The following is a 6,241-nucleotide window of genomic DNA, read 5'->3' as shown; positions in this document are numbered from 1 at the left end:
CCCAGCTGATTTTTTGATTTATTGTAGAGATGAGGTCTCATTGCCCAGGCGGGTCTCGAACCCGCGGGCTCAGGCAATTCACTCACCTCAGCCTCCCAAAGGCGCGGGATTACAGGCTGAGCCACCGAGCCTGGCTCCTGACTCCATTTAAATCTTCATCAGGTTCAATCTCAAACCAAAATGCACAGACTCTTAAAATACAAGTAAATTAGTCAATTTAACCTCTGGTGGTTTCTTAAATTTACCACTGAATGATATACATCTACAATATTTTAGCCAGTAATCATGTGGGACAGAGTGACGACATACTGTTTCTTGAAACTGACAAGAATACTTTAAAAAATAGATATCTTGGAAAGACTTTGATATCTGTAACATGAAATATCAACATATGAGCAGAAAGAGATTTATCCACCAGAAATATTTTATTTTCTGCAAAGTTCAGTTTTTTCCATTTAAAGGAAGCAAGCAAATGTATTTAGGTGAAGCGCTGCCTACACAGACCAAATAGGATAAGTGATTTTCTAATTGAACACTGATTTCTCTTAAGGGGCAAAACAGTTACATGTAAACAAACTTTTGGCACACGTTTTTTAGAAGTTTGTTATTCAGTGGAAAAAATGAATTTATTATGTGAAAATGGCAAACATTTCCCAGATGAGTAAGCACAAACCCATTTTCCTATAACATCTTCTGCCGCTAGTCATAAAATAGAAATTTAAGACAAGGTTCACATAAGGTTCAAGATATAATTTAATTTATTTAATGACTCAAATTGAATGTTTTAAATAATATTGGGCCTTAATCCATTTATGTATTTAAAATGAGTATTTAATCTGTTCTTCAGTCACTACTTAATCACAAATTAACCACAATTTCTTCAATCAATAAAGTATAAACCAAAGTTATGGATACTATTTTTAAAGAAAGAATTATTTTGAAAGCATTGAGAAACAATCCAGAAAACTAAGCATACCTATGAATTGCTACTTTGCGTTCCACAAACAATAAATGCAATATAAGGTCAAGGAATGAAGCATGAACAGAAACTTATGAGGTTAAATATTGTCAAATAAGCTTTGGTTAAGCAGGTAGGAACAGAGATAGCTGTAATTAAAATTATGATGTAGAAGTTAAAATGAGATAAGTGATTTTGGGAATGGTTAGACTTTTAGTCTCTAATCTGGGAGGACCTAAATAATCTTTGTTATTGAGCATACTTTTGCTTTGTATCTTAGCCTACAAACTATTCTGAAAAGGTCTATTTCAGGACATTTATTCTAATTTGAAGTATAATAGATGATCCTAATTCAAAACTTTTCAGAAAATATGAATTTGTGTTGAGCTGATAGATTATACTTGCAATACCTTAAGCTGAACTGGCCAGTTATAACTGAGATTTCAATGAATAAGGTTCGTGGCCATGAAAAAAATAATTTTAATTTCATTCTTAATTATCACAATATAGACTTGGAATTGTTTTAGCAGTTCTTTAGAAGGGATATTAAGATATAAGACTAAGCTGGGCACAGAGGCTCACGCCTATAATCCCAGCACTTTGGGAGACAGACATAAGAGGATTGCCTGATCCCACGGGTTTGAGACTCACCTGGGCAACTTGGGGAGACCTCGTCTCTACAATAAATCAAAAACTAGCTGGCCATGTTAGCACACGCCTGTAGTTCCGGTTACTTGGAAGGTCGAGGTTGCAGTGGCCAGAGCGGCCACTGCACTCCAGTCTGGGTGACAGAGTGAGACTCCAACTCAAAAAACAAAAAAAAAGATGTAAGACTAAATGTTGAAGATTTTTATTCATGACAATTTAAATAAAAATCAAGGGGGAAAGGGTTTCTAAAAAAAATAACTATGGACAAATGACTGTAATAATTTTAGAAAGTTTAGTTTTTTCTAGGCCTCCTGAGCTAATTTATTTGGTTTGATGGAATATGTGAACTCTGAGAAGCTGTATTTATTTTCCTTCCATAGTTTACGAGAAATTCCTTAACCATGAGCACTTGAACACAGAATAAAATAGCAAATTTACCTACAGAAATACAATATAGGAAATGAAATAATAATACAAGCATCAGGGTCAGAGTCTCAAACCAATCCCTTTGTTGTTTTTAATAAAATGTCTCCAAGTACAGAATGAAAAGGATAGCAATGCTGAGAGGGGGAAGAGAACAATCTGCCAGTAGAATAAGATGACTGAGTTCTTTAGAAAAGAGAGAAAATTAAAACTCCAGCTTTCTTATGGGTGATCGGGAGTGAAGACTGACGCATCACCTACTGCTAGTGTTGTGTGGGCACTGATAATAAGACAGAATAAAGCCAACGGAGATCCTGTCCTTTGTGTGACTCACAGAACTGAGCACAGCTAAACAGCACCATGAGCTGAAAAAAGAGCTGGGTCACTTGGAGATTGTTTCTTTTTGTTAGTTTTCTTTAAATCTGTGTTGTCAGCTAGGCAAATGTTTGACCATGTGAAGCAAATCACTAAAGATTCAGGGATGAGAATGGACAAATGGACTTGTTTTGCTTACTTTCTGCAATACATACTTTGCTTATCTTCATCAGAAGCGACGGAAAAACATTCCAAACTCTTCTGGAGTCCTCACACCCATTAGCAGAATCAGCACCTGCCATTTGCTATAATTTTTCGGTATTACAACTGGTTTCTCTGCAGATATCATAAAACTTTTAATTTGTGTGCCCATATGTAACCCTATCCTGAATACTGTCAGCAAGTGGTTAATATATACATATATATTAATTATTTCTAAAATATAATATATACACAAATGCCCTCACATACAGGCATACACAATAAAAATTAATACAATGCTAAGTGTAATCTAGTAAAAAGTAAATATCATTTATATTTTGTCTACCATTTTTCAGATCCCCTCCACCAAGGCTATTTGTATCATTGAAATGCATTCTCCAAGAGATATTCTATGCAAGTATCACCTTATTACACAAATAAAGCCCCTATTTTTTATTATTTCATTTAACTTTTATTATACCTTTATCCTTCACTTATCAGAATAACTTGAAAGTAATCCCATATCAGTATATAAGAGCAGCCTCATACATGCTAATAATGGTATATTTTCTATTAGATTTTTATGGATACATAATGACTTTTTCAACCAGTCTCATATGAGTAGATGAATAACCTAGGTTGTTTCTGGTCTTTTGTTGTTAATCATAAATTGAATAGCCTTTTACATATATATCTGTGCTTATTTGACATTTATATATGTCAAATTTTTTTTTTTAGATTTAATTTCTAAAGATATTATGGTTAGTTTATACTCTCATCAGTGCATAGGCAAAACCAAAATTACCCATAACAATTTTCCTTTGCCTTTCTAATTACACATTTTTTAACCACACCAAATTTTATTGATTTTACTGGTTTTACATCTATACTTTTTCTCAGACTACCAAGTTTGTCTTAGCATCAGCTCTCTGCATCTTTCTTAAATAGGTTGTTGTCTTAACATGTTTTGCACACATGGAAATAATCACTGACACCTCAAAGAGCTTTAGGGTAATCCTTTCAAAGCATATCTTTGTTTTCTATTGCTTGAAATATTGCCGAATCATAGAAAATGAGAATAAATTCAGTTCTTCAGATTTAATTTAATTTACTCTTTAATGTCATTTTAATGCTTATATTATAATCATCTGTTAGGTTTTAGGAAGAAATTAATTTCATAACTGAAGTTTGCTACTTTTATTGTCATAAATAAAGTGATGGATGATGTCCTCTTTAAAGGAGCATATTGGATCTTCCTCCAGGAACCTAGTGCAGTTTGTCCTGAGCTGGCAGTGTTCCCGTGGGGCCACGGCTGAATAAGCGCACGTGAAGTCCACCAAACTTGTGCTCAAGGGGGCGAAGGCCCAGCGTAAGAAGAAAAACAAGAAAGATAGAAAAAGAGAAGATGAAGAAACTCAAATTGATATTGTTGGAATTTGGTGAACAATAACAAACTTCAGTGAAATTTCAGGACCCATAGCCATTGAAATGGATAAAGGAACCTATGTACATGCACTTGGCAATGGTCTTTTTACTCTGGGAGCACCACATAAAGAAGTTGATGAGGGCCGGAGTCCTCCAGAGCAGTTTACAGCTGTCAAATTATCTGATTCTAGAATTGCCCTGAAATCTGGCTATGGAAAATATCTTAGTATAAATTCAGATGGACTTGTTGGGCGTTCAGATGCAATTGGGCCAAGAGCACAATGGGAATAAGTCTTTCAAGATGGGCAAATGATTTTATTGGCCTCAAATAGCTGCTTTATTAGATGCAATGAAGCTGGTGATATAGAAGCAAAAAGTAAAACCGCAGAAGAAGACATGATAAAGATTAGGTTCTGTGCTGAAAGAGAAACCAAGAAAAAAGATGACATTCCAGAAAAAGCCGAAATGTAAAACAATGTGAAATTAATTATGTAAAAAAAATTCAGTGTTTCCAAGACCTCAAACTTAAAATAAGTAAAGAAGACAGTAAAATTCTTAAAAAGACCTGGGAAGATGGATTTTTGCATGAGATGCTTCTGGACAGGAGAGTCAAACTGAAAGCTAATAGACACTACAAATGACCGGGATTTTAGTTTCTGCCTTATCTGTTTTTTGTTTTTTTTTTCTGAATAAAACAGTCAGTGGCAGTATTTTTACAGAGTTCTTGAGTTGTTATGGAACAATTGTTAAATTAGTAGCTAGTTTACCCAAAATTAAACAAGTTTAATCAAGAAAAAAAATAAACAAATAAATAAAGGAGCAATATTGGCATTTGTTTCAACCACTTGTTCTTCCTGGAGACTGTATTGACTTTAGCATTTCATTTTTTATTTTTTTTGGAGTTAGAGTCTCTCACTTTGTTGCCTAGGCTGGAGTCGTAGTGGCACACTCACGGCCACTGCAGCCATGGCCTACTGGGCTCAGGCGATCGGTCTGCCTCAGTCCTCCAAGTAGCTGAAATCACAGGCATGTACTACCATGCCCAGCTAATTTTTTGATTTCTTGTAGAGAAAAGGTCTTGTCAAGTTGCCCAGGCTGCAGCATTTCATTATCTATGTGGAAAAAGAAATAGGCTGCTCTAGCCTGTCAGAATGACAACATGTAATATACACTTCTCGTATCAATTCACATAAGCAAATAATCCATGTAAGAAAATGTTTTTTTATTTTTATTTTTTGCCATTAATGACATAAAATGTTAACTGCTGATGGGGAGCAACATCCTCCCTTATTAAAATCATATTTTATAAAAATTATAATCTTTCCAATTGTCAAAGCAACCAACTGCTTGGTTCTCAAAATCTACATGCAAATTTCACTGATTGAATTATGTGAAAGAGTGGGGAAAAGATAGTTATAAAACTTGATATAATTACATGTAGGTATCCATGACAATAGATTTATTTAGCTCTGTCATCTTGAATCTCTTCTCTCCTTGCATTGTTCTTTTTTCTGCTATTCTCAAAGGCAAGAGATTTGAATACTGTACCAATCAGCCTTCAAAGAAAGAACAGCTCCAGTAGGAGATTATCTGTCTATCTAACTATCAAATCTATCTATCATCATCTATCTAGTTATATATTTATCTTCTATCTATCATCTGTTAAAATGATTTATTGTAATGAATTGGCTTACACATCTACATGAATTATTTGGCTCACCTTACATTTCTACAAAACATTCACAAAAATTCTTCCTTGTTTTTAATTCTTTATACTTGGCAACTTGGTTAAGTATAAGTACAAAACTAAAAGGAGTGCCACCAGGAATCTAAGCTAAAATGATCCCATCAATTAATTTTAAAAAGCATATCTTTTGTAATTTTATCTTCTTTTTTTGAGTTGGAGTTTCACTCTGTCTCCCAGACTGGAGTGCAGTGGCCGCTCCCAGCCACCGCAACCTCGACCTGCTGGGCTCCGGCGATCCTTCCGCCTCAGCCTTCCAAGTAGCTGGAACTACAGGTGCGCGCCACGACACCCGGCTAATTTTTTGATTTATTGTAGAGATGAGGTCTCACCAAGTTGCCCAGGCAGGTCTCGAAGCCACGGGCTCAGGCAATCCACTCACCTCAGCCTCCCAAGGCGCGGGATTACAGGCTGAGCCACTGAGCCCGGCTTGGAATTTTATCTTTAAAGTGCAGAAGTATGATGTGACTTTCAATTTTTTTCACATCTATTTTTTTACTACAATTTAAAAATATATAAAGCTTTTA

At 35.1% G+C, this 6,241-nt stretch overlaps 1 pseudogene; it reads left to right on the top strand.

Moving 5' to 3' along the window:
* The first annotated feature begins 3,769 nt into the window (after window positions 1-3,769).
* LOC103250808 lies at window positions 3,770-4,666 on the top strand (annotated as a pseudogene).
* The last annotated feature ends 1,575 nt before the right edge of the window (window positions 4,667-6,241 follow it).

Source organism: Carlito syrichta, unplaced genomic scaffold, assembly GCF_000164805.1.
Source record: "Carlito syrichta isolate Samal-C Ts95f unplaced genomic scaffold, Tarsius_syrichta-2.0.1 Scaffold53570, whole genome shotgun sequence".
Lineage (NCBI taxonomy): Eukaryota > Metazoa > Chordata > Mammalia > Primates > Tarsiidae > Carlito > Carlito syrichta.
This window is presented reverse-complemented; position numbering and strand designations above follow the sequence as displayed.